Raw genomic sequence first — 12,659 nt, forward strand, 5'->3', positions numbered from 1 at the left:
ACACAAAAATAAATGCAAAATGGATTAAAGACTTAAATGTAAGACCAGATACTGTAAAACTCTTAGAGGAAAACATAGGCAGAACACTCTGATATATATCACAGCAATATCTTTTTGGATTCACCTCCTAGAGTAATGAAAATAAAAACAAAAATAAATAAATGGGACCTAATTAAACTTAAAAGCTTTTGCACAGCAAAGGAAACCATAAACAAAATGAAAAGACAACCCACAGAATGGGAGAAAATATTTGCCAATGAAGCGACCAACAAGGGATTAATCTCCAAAATATAAAAACAGCTCACACAGCTCAATAAAAAAAAAAAAAAAACCCAATCAAAAAATGAGCAGAAGATCTAAATAGACATTTCTCCAAAGAAGACATGTGGATGGCCAACAGGCACATGAAAAGATGACCAACGTTGCTAATTATTAGAGAAATGTAAATCAAAACTACAATGAGGTGTTACCTCACAAAGGTCGGAATGGCCATCATCAAAAAGTCTACAAACAATATATGCTGGAGAGGGTGTTGAGAAAAGGGAACCTTCCTACATTGTTGGTGGGAATGGAAATTGATGCAGCCACTATGGAGAACAATATGGAGGTTCTTTAAAAAACTAAAAATACAACTACCATATGATCCAGCAATCCCATTCCTGGGCATATATCTGGAGAAAACCATAATTTGAAAGGATACATGCACCCCAGTATTCATTGCAGCACTATTTACAAAAGCCAAGACATGGAAGCAACCTAAATGTCAAACGACAGAGGAATTGATAAAGAAGATGTGGTACATGTATGCAATGGAATATTACTCAGCCATAAAAAAGAATGAAATAATGCCATTTTCAGCAATATGGATGGACCTAGAGATTAGCATACTAAGTGAAGTAAGTCAGACAGAGAAAGAGAAACAGTGTATGATATCCCTTATATGTGGAATCTAAAAACATGATAAAGATGAACTTATTTATAAAACAGAAACAGACTCACAGACTTAGAGAAGGAACTTATGGTTACCAGAGGGGAAGGGTGGGGGGGAGGGATAGACTGGATGTTTGGAATTGACATGTATGCACTACTATATTTAAAATAGATAACCAACGAGGACCTACTGTATAGCACAGGGAACGCTGCTCAATATTCAGTAATAACCTAAATGGGAAAAGAATTTGAAAAAGAATAGATACATGTATATGTATAACTGAATCACTTTGCTGTCCACCTGAAACTAACACAACATTGTTAATCAACTATGCTCCAATATAAAATAAAATTTTTAAAAAGACAAATATATTTATCACTTATATGTGGAATCTAAAAAAATGATACCAATGAACTTATTTACAAAGCAGAAAGACACTCACAGACTTCAAAAACAAACTTATGGTTACCAAAGGGTAAATGTGCGGGGGAGGGATAAATTAGGGGTTTGGGATTAACATATAAACACTGCTATATATAAAGTGGATAATCAACAAGGACCTACTGTATAGCACAGGGAACTCTACTCAATATGCTGTAATAACCTACATGGGAAAAGAGTCTGAAAAAGGATGGATATATGTATATATAAAACTGAATCACTTTGCTATACACCTGAAACTAACACAACATTGTAAATCAACTATACTCCAATATAAAATAAAAAGTTTATTCAGAAAAAAAGAATCAGTGGGACAAACAGGTCCCTTCTCCATTAAAGAAAAGACTATGAGAGCAACATAACAAATTACACAAAAGAGAGTATGACATCCAGGCAATGATGTATCAAACATGGACATAAATTGCTATAAGTATGGATGACTGAATTTCCAAGTTCCTTTTTTGGGTAATATTCAGATTTATGGCATTCTGAATCATTTCCTATTAAGATAAGAAGAAACTTGTATTTTTCAGGAATATTAAGTACTTATCCAAAAATATAAAAGATATTCAAAATAATGTTTGTAAAAATAACATACAAAATGAATACTAGAATATTATTTACATTATCTACAAAGCTCAAACTAATTTGAAAAATTCATAGAAAAGTAGACATTTCAGACTTTTCCTAATAGAAAACTGTTCACAACAAAAATGGAATTGATTTGTTTGTACCCCAAATCTACCTCCTACCCTTCCAGCCTCACCAATAAGCAGCTTGTTACATTGAAATTTCCATTACATTTTATGATTAAATATCATTACATTGTAAGATTATCACTAAATTTGCAGGAGAACGCAGAAAGAAATGTATAACATAAAATTTCTTCTTTAAAATATATCTGATAAAATCCAACAAAACTGCTTTGGGAAAAATCTACATACAGACATGTTGCACTCAGGTAAGAAGCAGTTTTGACATAGATGAGAAATAAAATATATTACAATTTTAGCTGAAATAAGATACTGATTTTGAGACCTAGTCAATTGACCTAAGATCTATGTTTTCATGAACTCTGATTACTAAAGATAATTATATTCTGATATGCAAGGAGTTGTTTTATAGAGGTGGCAACCTGGAAGCCCATGAGCTACCTCCAGCCCAGAGATGGGTTGTGTTTGGCCCAGACAGTGCTTTGTTTTTTTAAACTGAATTAGTTGCCAACAGTTAATCAGGAGATTTTGTATTAAAATTTAGACTTCTAACTACTCTTGCAAATTCAGAGGATTTATCAACTGTTGCCCTGCCTCCTTGCATGGGAAAAACTATATTGCCACAAGTGGCAGTCATTGAATAGATGATACTTAATTTAGAAAGAGTCTGTGCTCTCCAACTGTCCATAGTGAACACCAGACCCTCTTTATTCATTTAGGTCATCAGCCTGGCCCCTATAAGTTTTGTGACCTCTGTTTAAGAGAACCAGTTCTGGCTTGTTTGTAGCTTTACTGTATCTCACTGCCATAAAGATTACAGTTGGCTTTGAGTTAAATGCATTTTGATGTTTGAGTAACTCATTTTATTTTGCCAATACAATAAGTGGTGGCACATTATAACTCTGTGGGAGTGGCAATGGCAAGCTGGACACAAATTATGCACCCTAGCCATTTCCACACATTATCATGCGATAATAAATTGTCACTTTCTTTTGTGTAACACAACACTGCTATGAAATAGGCACTTGCCCCTATTTTCCAATTGAAGAAACTGAGGCCACAGGTCAATTACATAACTTGCTAGTACATGGTGGATCTAGGATTCTAAGTCAGATCTGTCTGACTCCATGGTCCCCTGTGCTTAATCAATACATTATTATAAAGTAGTCTAGTGGGTTGTAGGGCACTATACAGTAGAGTCAATTTCACTTTTATCCTATTCTTTGGCAACATGAGACTCCTAAAGTAGGAGGGGACTGTTATGTGGAATATAGACACATGACTATTATGTCCTGCAAAATACAAATACATCAAGAAAAGTTTTGGAATTTAGTTAAAGGAATATTAGCAGAACCTGACTAGGCTCAAAATAAACAGGAAGCTGCTAACAATAAACTTTCCTTGGAAGCGGCCAATGTCTTTCTTGATAATTTTTTGTCACAGTAAAATTATTTTAATTATGATCTCAATATTCATAAAAAGTATAAATATTTTTAAGATTTTTTGTCAGACCAGAAAAGGATCATTCCCACTTTCCTTTTCTCACACATGCAAGACTCCATAACTCCTTTAAAGTCTTCATAGAAACAAAGGCTTTTTATCTCAATTCAGATTAACAATATTAATATAATTGTACTGGGAAGTTAGATGGAAGGTAGATATGGGGATGGTACAAGTGAGCTTATAGCCTCATCTAGAATAAGAGAAAGTCAACAAAACGAAACACAATGTAGAGGTAAAAGCATATAATTTAAACCATGGAGGTAAATTCTAAAGAACTTAAAAGTATTGTGGCATCTGGGGAGCAAGAGTAGAAGTGGGAGGGGCCTATCTGGAAGCTCTTAATTTTCATTATAGCCTTTCCTATACTATTTGGTGATATAACTTTGTGCTTGTGTTACTTATTAAAAATACTAAAATGTTCTCAGCTGCAGAGGCAGAAATGACACTTCATCTTAGTTACTTCGAGAGAGATGAATAACCTTCAAAAATCAGCGTAAAAAATTTCAGCCTTGATATGCTGTTTAGTGACATTGTTTATTACATGTGTTTTAAAATAATTCTATATATTTCTGATAAACTTGTGGTAAACATGCTAGCAAAAGGGTGCTTCTGGCAAGGCCTGACATATTTTGAGCATTCTCAGCAGTGATGAGAGAAAGAAGCAGTATATGCTTGCAAAAGCAATATTCTACAAAGATAATTTCCCAGGAACTAGGGGGATAAGCACTTATAGGATAGTTATAATAGTATTTGATAAGTGCTAAGAAATAAAAAGAGTAGTAATATAGTCACTTCAAATTACTCATGGGAACAGACAAAATATTACATGAATAAATAGAAATTTGGTAAATATATAAATAGATAAATAAGAAAACCAATAGAGAAATAAGCGTAATGCAATTGAGCAATTCCTAAAGATTATGCTTTAAAATACAGGTTGTACACCTAATAACATATTTTCCCTTTCTTTTATTCATTTTAAAAGGAGAAAGGCCTTAAATTTCAAAGCTAAAACTGGGAAAGTCTAAGAAGAATACATAGGGGAAAATATTCATGGCATTGGATTTGACAATGAGTTTCTTGACTATGACACCAAAAGCATGGGCAGAAAGAAAAAAATAAATTTGACTTCGTCAATATTGAACCGCAAAATAGAAGAAAATGTTTGCAAATCATACACCTGATAAGGGATTAATACCCAGAACATAAAAACAAAAATCTTACACCTCAACAACAAACAAACAATTGAACTTAAAAATGGACAAAAGGCTTGAATAGACATATCTCCAAAGAAGATACACAAATGGCCAATAAGCACATGAAGAAATGCAAATCAAAACCACAGAGAGATAACACTTCAAACCCGCAAAGGACAGACGGTTTACGTCCCACCCCCACCCCCACCCCCCGAATTTCAAATTCATATGTTGAAATGTTAACTGCCAATGTGATGGTATTTGGAGGTGGGTCCTTTGGGAGGTGATTAGGTCATGAAGTGGAACACTCATAAATGGGATTAGTGTCCTTATAAAAGAGGCCTGCCTCTCTTTTAAAAGAGTTCTCTCACATTTCCACCAAGTGAGGTTACAGTGAAAAGACAGCCATCTATGAACGAGGAAGTGGGCTCTCACCAGACACTGAATGTGTAGGCGTCTTGATCTAGGACTTTCAACCCTTAGAACTATGAGAAATAAATTTCTGTTGTTATAAGCCACACAATTTATAGTACTTTATTTTTTCCAGCTTTATTGAGACATACTTGACATATAACATTAAGTTTAAGGTGTACAATGGGATGATGTAATACAAGCATATTTTGTGAAATGATTACCACAGTAGGGTTAGTTAACACTTTCATCACTTCATATAATTACCATTTTATTTTTTGTGGTGAGAACATTTAAGGTCTACTCTCTTAGCAACTTTCCAGTATATGATACAATCTCCTTAACTATAGTCACCATGCTGTACATCTGCGAAATTAATTATCTTATAACTGCAAGTTTGTACCCTTTGAATAACATCTCCCCATTTAATTTTTTGAGGAACTTCCACACTGTTTTCCATAGTGACTGCACCAATTTACATTACCCCCAAAAGTGCACAAGAATTCCTTTTTCTTCATATCCTGGCTAACACTTGTTATCTCTTTTTGATGATAGCCATTCTGACAGGTGTGAGGTGATATCTCATTGTGTTTTTTAAAATTATTTTTTATTGGAGTATAGTTGATTTAAAATGTTCTGTTAGTTTCTGCTGTACAGAAAAGTGAATCAGTTATACATATACATACATTCACTCTTTTTTAGATTCTATGCCCATATAGGTCATTACAGTGTATTGAGTAGGGTTCTCTGTGCTATACAGTAGATTCTTATTAGTTATCTATTTTATATATAGTAGTGTGTATATGTCAATCTCAATCTCCCAATTTATCCCTCACACCCCCCTTTCGTCCTTGATAACCATAAGTTTGTTTTCTACATCTGTGATTCTATTTATGTTTTGTAAATATGTTCATTTGTACCATTTTTTTAGATTCCACATATAAGCAATATCACATGATATTTGTCTCATTGTGTTTTTCTTGTTTTTAATAGATCTTTATTGGAGTATAATTGCTTCACAATACTGTGTTAATTTCTGTTGTACAACAAAGTGAATCAGCCATATGCATACATATATCCCCATATCCCCCCGCTCTGGAGCTTCCCTCCCACCCTCCCTATACCACCCCTCTAGGTGGTCACAAAGCACCGGGCTGAGCTCCTTGTGCTATGCTGCTGCTTCCCACTAGCTATCTATTTTACATTTGGTAGTGTATATATGTTGATGCTACTCTCACTCCACCACAGCTTCCCCCTCCCCCACCATGTCCTCAAGTCCATTCTCTATGTCTGCATTGTTATTCCTGCCCTGCCACTAGGTTCATTAGTGCCATAACAAATACCATATGCTAACACATATATATGGAATCTAAAGAAAAAAGAATGGAGAAAAGGCAGTCTCTTCAATAAATGGTGCTGGGAAAACTGGATAGCTACATGTAAAAGAATGAAATTAGAATATTCCTTAACACCATACACAAAAATAAACTCAAAATGGATTAAAGACCTAAATGTAAGACCGGACACTATAAAACTCTTAGAGGAAAACATAGGAAGAACACTCTTTGACATGAATCACAGCAAGATCTTTTTTGACCCACCTCCTAGAGTAATGGAAATAAAAACAAAAATAAACAAATGGGACCTAATGAAACGTAAAAGCTTTTGCACAGCGAAGGAAACTATAATCAAGACGAAAAGACAACCCTCAGAATGGGAGAAAACATTTGCAAATGAATCAACGGACAAAGGGTTAATCTCCAAAATATACAAACAGCTCATGCAGCTCAATATTAAAAAAAAAACAAACAACCCAATCCAAAAATGGGCAGAAGACCTAAATAGACATTTCTCCAAAGAAGACATACAGTTGGCCAAGAGGCACATGAAAAGCTGCTCAGCATCACTAATTATTAGAGAAATGCAAATCAAAACTACAATGAGGTATCACCTCACACTGGTTAGAATGGGCATCATCAGAAAATCTACAAACAACAAATGCTGGAGAGGGTGTGGAGAAAAGGGAACCCTCTTGCACTGTTAGTGGGAATGTAAATTGATAGAGCCACTATGGAGAGCAGTATGGAAGTTCCTTAAAAAACTAAAAATAGAATTACCATATGACCCAGCAATCCCACTATTGGGCATATACCCAGAGAAAACCATAATTCAAAAAGACGCATGCACCCCAATGTTCACTGCAGCACTATTTACAATAGCCAGATCATGGAAGCAACCTAAATGCCCATTGACAGATGAATGGATAAAGAAGATGTGGTACATATATACAATGGGATATTACTCAGCCATAAAAAGGAACGAAATTGGGTCATTTGTAGAGACGTGGATGGACCTAGAAACTGTCATACATTATGAAGTAAGTCAGAAAGAGAAAAACAAATATCTTATATTAACGCATATATGTGGAATCTAGAAAAATGATACAGATTAACTGGTTTGCGGGGCAAAAATAGAGACACAGATGTAGAGAACAAACATATGGACACCAAGGGGGGAAAGTAGAGGGGATGTTGGTGGGATGAATTGGGAGATTGGGATTGACATATATATACTAATATGTATAAAATAGATAACTAATAAGAACTTGCTGTATAAAAATAAATAAATAAATAAAAAATTTAAAACGTGGTACTCATTGTGGTTTTGATTTTCATTTCCCTGATTAGTGATGTTGAGAACCTTTTCATGTACTTCTTGGCCATTTAGATGTCTTGTTTGGAAAAATGACCATTCAGGTCCTTCGCTCATTTTTAAATCAGATTGTACCTTTGCTATTGAGTTGTATGAGTTCCCTTTATATTTTGGATATTAAGCCCTTATCAGACAGTTGGTTTGAAAATATTTTCTCCCATTCAACAGTTTGCCTTTTCATTTTGTTAATTGTTTCTTTTGCTGGGAAGAGCTTTTTAGTTTGATGTAGTCCCACCTGTTTATTTTTGCGTTTGTTGCTGGTGCTTTTGGTCAATAGCCAGAAAATCATTGTCAAGACCAATGTCAAAGAGTCTGTTTTCTTCTAGAAATTTTATGGTTTCAGGTCTCATGTTTACATCTTTATTCCATTTTGAGTTAACTTTTATGAGTGGTATAAAATAGAATTTCAGTTTCATTCTTTCACATGTGATTATCTAGTTTTCTTTTTGAAGAGACTTTTTCTTTTGAAGAGACTATCTTTTCCCCATTGAGTATTCTTGCCTTTTTTGCCAATATTAGATGATTGTATATGCGAGGATTTATTTCTGGGCACCCCATTATGTTCCATTAGTCTATGTGTCTGTTTTTATGCCAGCATCATACTGTTTTGATTGCTATAGCTTTCTAATATGGTTTGCAATCAGGAGGTGTGATGCCTCCAGCTTTGTTCTTCTTCTTCAAGTTTGCTTTGATTATCTGGGGTCATTTGTGATTCCATACATATTTTAGGATTTTTTCTATTTCTGTGAAAAATACCTTTGGAATTTTGATAGGTATTACATTGATGGCTCTGGGTAGTATAGATATTTTAACAACATTAACTGTTCTGACACATGAACATGGGATAATTTTCTATTTATTTTTGTCTTCTTCAATTTCTCTCATCAAAATATTATACTTTTCGCTGAACATATCTTTCACTTTCTTGGTTAAATTTATTCCTAAGTATTTTATTGGTTTTGATGCTATTATAAATGGGATTGTTCTTTTTATTTCTTTTTCAGACATTTTGTTGTTAGTGTATAGAAATGCGACTGATTTCTGTATGTTAATTTTGAGTTCAGCAGTTTGAATTTGTTGATTAGTTCTAACAGTTTTCTTAGTGGGAGCTTTATATATATTTATCTTCAGACAGAGCAATTTTACTTCTTACTTTCCAACTTTGACATCTTTTTTTTCTTTTTCATGCCTAATTTCTCTGACTAGGACTTCCAGTACTATGTTGGATAGGAGTGGTTAAAGTTGGCACCCTTATCTTATTCCCAATTTTAGAAGAAAAACTTTCAACATATCACTGTGGAGTATGTTAACTATGGACTTGTTATATATAGCCTTTATAATTTTAAGGTACTTTCTCTCTATACCCACTTTGTTGAGAGTTTTTATCATGAAAGAATGTTGTATTTTGCCAATTTCTCTTTCTGCATCTACTGAGATGATCATATGATTTTAATCTTTCATTATATTAATGTGGTGTATCACATTTATTGATTTGCATATGTTGCATCCTTGCATACCAAGGATAAATCTCAGTAACCATTGTGTATAATTACTTTAATGTGATTTGATTGGTTTGCTAATATTTGGTTGAGAATTTTTGCATCTTTATTCATCAAGCATGTAGTGTCCTTATCTGACTTTGGTATCATGGTAATGCTGGCCTTAAAAATGAATTTGGGAGTGTTCTCTCATCTTTGAATTTTGGAAGAGTTTAAGAGGAATTTGCACTAATTATTATTTAAATGTTTGGTAGAATTTACCAGTGAAACCATCTGGTCTAGGGCTTTACTTTGTTGGGTGGTTTTTGATTATTGATTCAATTTCCTTGCTCATTATTGGTCTGTTCAGATTTGCTATTTCTTTATGATTCAGCTTGGTAGATTATATATTTCTAGAATTTATCCATTTTTTCTAAGTTATCCAATTTATTGGCATATAATTGTTCATAGTAGTCTCTTATAAACCTTTTTATTTCTGTGCTATCTGTTGTAATGTCTCCCCGTTCATTTCTGATTTTATTTATTTGAGTGTTCTTTTTTTCCCTTAGTCTAGCTAAAAGGTTTTACAATGTTATTTATCTTTAGAAAAAAAAAACCCAGCTCTTAGTTTCACTGATCTTCTCTACAGTTTTTCTAGCCTCTATTTCATTTATTTATGCTTTGATATTTGTTGTTTCCTTTGTTCTGCTAACTTTGGGTTTTATTTGTCCTTTTTCTAGTTCCTTGAGTGGTAGAGTTAGGTTGTTTATTTGAGAGCTTCCTTTTTCCTCAATGTAGGTATTTCTTGCTATAAACTTCCCTCTGAGAACTGTTTTTGTTGTATCCCATAAGTTTTGGTATGTTGTGTTGCCATTTTCATTTGTTTCAAGATGTTTTTCAATTTCCCTTTTGATTTCTCCTTTGGCCCATTAGTTGTTCAAGATTGTGTTGTTTAATTTTCATATATTTGTGAATTTTCCAGTTTTTCTCCTATTATCAATTTCTAGTTTCATACCATTGTGGTCAGAAAGGTTTTTGGTATGATTTCAATCTTCCTAAATTTGTTAAGACTTGTTTTGTTACCTAATATATGATATATCTTGGAGAATGTTCCATGTGTACTTGAGAAGAATGTGTGTTCGGATGCTGGTGCATGGAAAGTTCTGTGTATGTCTGTTAAGTCCATTTGGTCTAAGTATAGCTCAACTCCGGTTTTTCCTAATTGATTTTCTGTCTTGATGATCTATCCATTGTTGAAAGTGAGGTATTGAAGTACCCTACTATTACTGCATTGTTGTCTATTTCTCCCTTTATATTTCTTAGTATTTCCTTAATATGTTTAGGTGCTGTTTTTGTGGGTGTATATATATTTACAATTGTTCTATCCTCTTGATGAATTGATTCTTTAATCATTATATAATGACCTTCTTTGTCACTTGTTACAGTTTTTGAGGTAAATCTATTGTGTCTTATGTAAGTATTGTTACCCTTTCTTTCTTTTGGTTTCCACTGCATGATATATATATATTTCTATCACTTCACTTTGAGCCTATGTGTATCCTTAAAGCTGAAGTGAGCCTCTTATAGGCAGCATATAGTTAGGTCTGGTTTTTCTATCCACTCAGCCACTCTATGCATTTTAATTGGAAGATTGAATCCATTTACATTTGCAGTAGTTATTGATAGGTGGGAAGTTACTAATGCCATTTTGTTAATTGTTTTCTGACTGTTTTGTTGTTCCCTTATTCTCTTCTTCCTCTCTTGCTGTCTTTTTTTTTTTTAATAAATTTATTTATTTATTTATTTATTTTTGGCTGCTTTGGTTCTTCATTGCTGTGCATGGCTTTCTCTAGTTGCGGCGAGCGGGGGCTATTCTTCGTTGGGGTGCTTGGGCTCCTCATTGCAGTGGCTTCTCTTGTTGCAGGGCTTGGGCTTTCGGAGCACGGGCTTCACTAGTTGTGGCCTATGGGCTCTAGAGTGCAGGCTCAGTAGTTGTGGCACACGGACTTAGTTGCTCCACAGCATGTGGGATCTTCCTGGACCAGGGCTCGAACCTGTGTCCCCTGCATTGGCAGGAGGATTCTTAACCACTACGCCACCAGGGAAGCCCTCTTGATGTCTTCTTTTGTGAATGTGTTTTTCATAATGGTAATCTTTGATTCCCTTCTCTTTATCTTTTGTGTATCTACTGTAGGTTTTTGCTTTGTGGTTACCATGAGGCTCACATAAAGCATCTTTTAGATATAACAGTCTAATTTTTCCTGATAACAACTTAATTTTGGGAATTCTGGTGGCCCCATGGTTAGGACTCCATGCTTCCACTGTAGGGGACCTGGGTTCGGTCTCTGGTTGGGGAACTAAGATCCTGTAAGTTGCGTGGCGCGGCCAAGAAAAAAAATTTCAGTTGCATACAAAAAATCTATCCTTCTCCTCCCCCCTTTTATGTTTCTGATGTTACAGTCTATACTTTTTGTATATTGTATCCATTAACTAATTATTGTAGCTATAGTTATTTTTAAATACTTCATGTCTTTGGAGTCAGTTACTGGAAATTTATTGTGTTTCTTTGGTGGTGTCATATTTTCTTGATTTTTCATGTTCTTTGAAGTCTTACCTTGCTATCTTCTCATTTGAAGTAGCAATCACCTCCTCCAGTCTTTAGTGACTGACTTCAAGAGAGAAATACCTTTCATCAGCTCTGCTAGGGATTCTCGGGCTTTCTCAGACCTTCTCTGGATAGGCCTTCTCCACACTCTTTGCTCCCCCTTGTGGCAGAATTATTAAGCTGTGTGCCTTCTCTTGATCCTGCAAAGCCAGGCCTAGCACTTACAGCCTCTCTTTTACCCTCCCAAGGTTGGTGTTAAATGCTCAAGTTTGTGATCTCTCTCTGTCCCCCAGATTTGGGTCTGCTCTCTGCATGTGTAGTATTTGCCATCTATAACAACTCACTCTTATTTCCATCAAGAGTGCACACAGGGGTCTGGCCATGGGTTGCAGGGTGTGAGGGAGTGAGGCTCACAGGGTCTTGGGATTGCCTGTAGACCAGGTGGGGGGATTTGCGGTGATGTATCCCCAGTGGCTCTTGGGAGGCTCCCAGTGGAGTCTGTGATGTGGTTAGTAGGATCTGTATCCCTTTGATATGTTTCATTCAGAGCCCTGGCTTCTGTTCTCCCAGCTTTTCACTGCCCCCAAGTCATGCAGCTCATGACTCAGTACTCTGGAAGGGCAAGAGAGAGATGGGCCTCTTTGGCAACAGCCCACACAGCTGGAGTAG

Source organism: Balaenoptera borealis, assembly GCF_965194805.1.
Source record: "Balaenoptera borealis genome assembly, chromosome: X".
In the NCBI taxonomy this organism is placed as follows: Eukaryota; Metazoa; Chordata; class Mammalia; order Artiodactyla; family Balaenopteridae; genus Balaenoptera; species Balaenoptera borealis.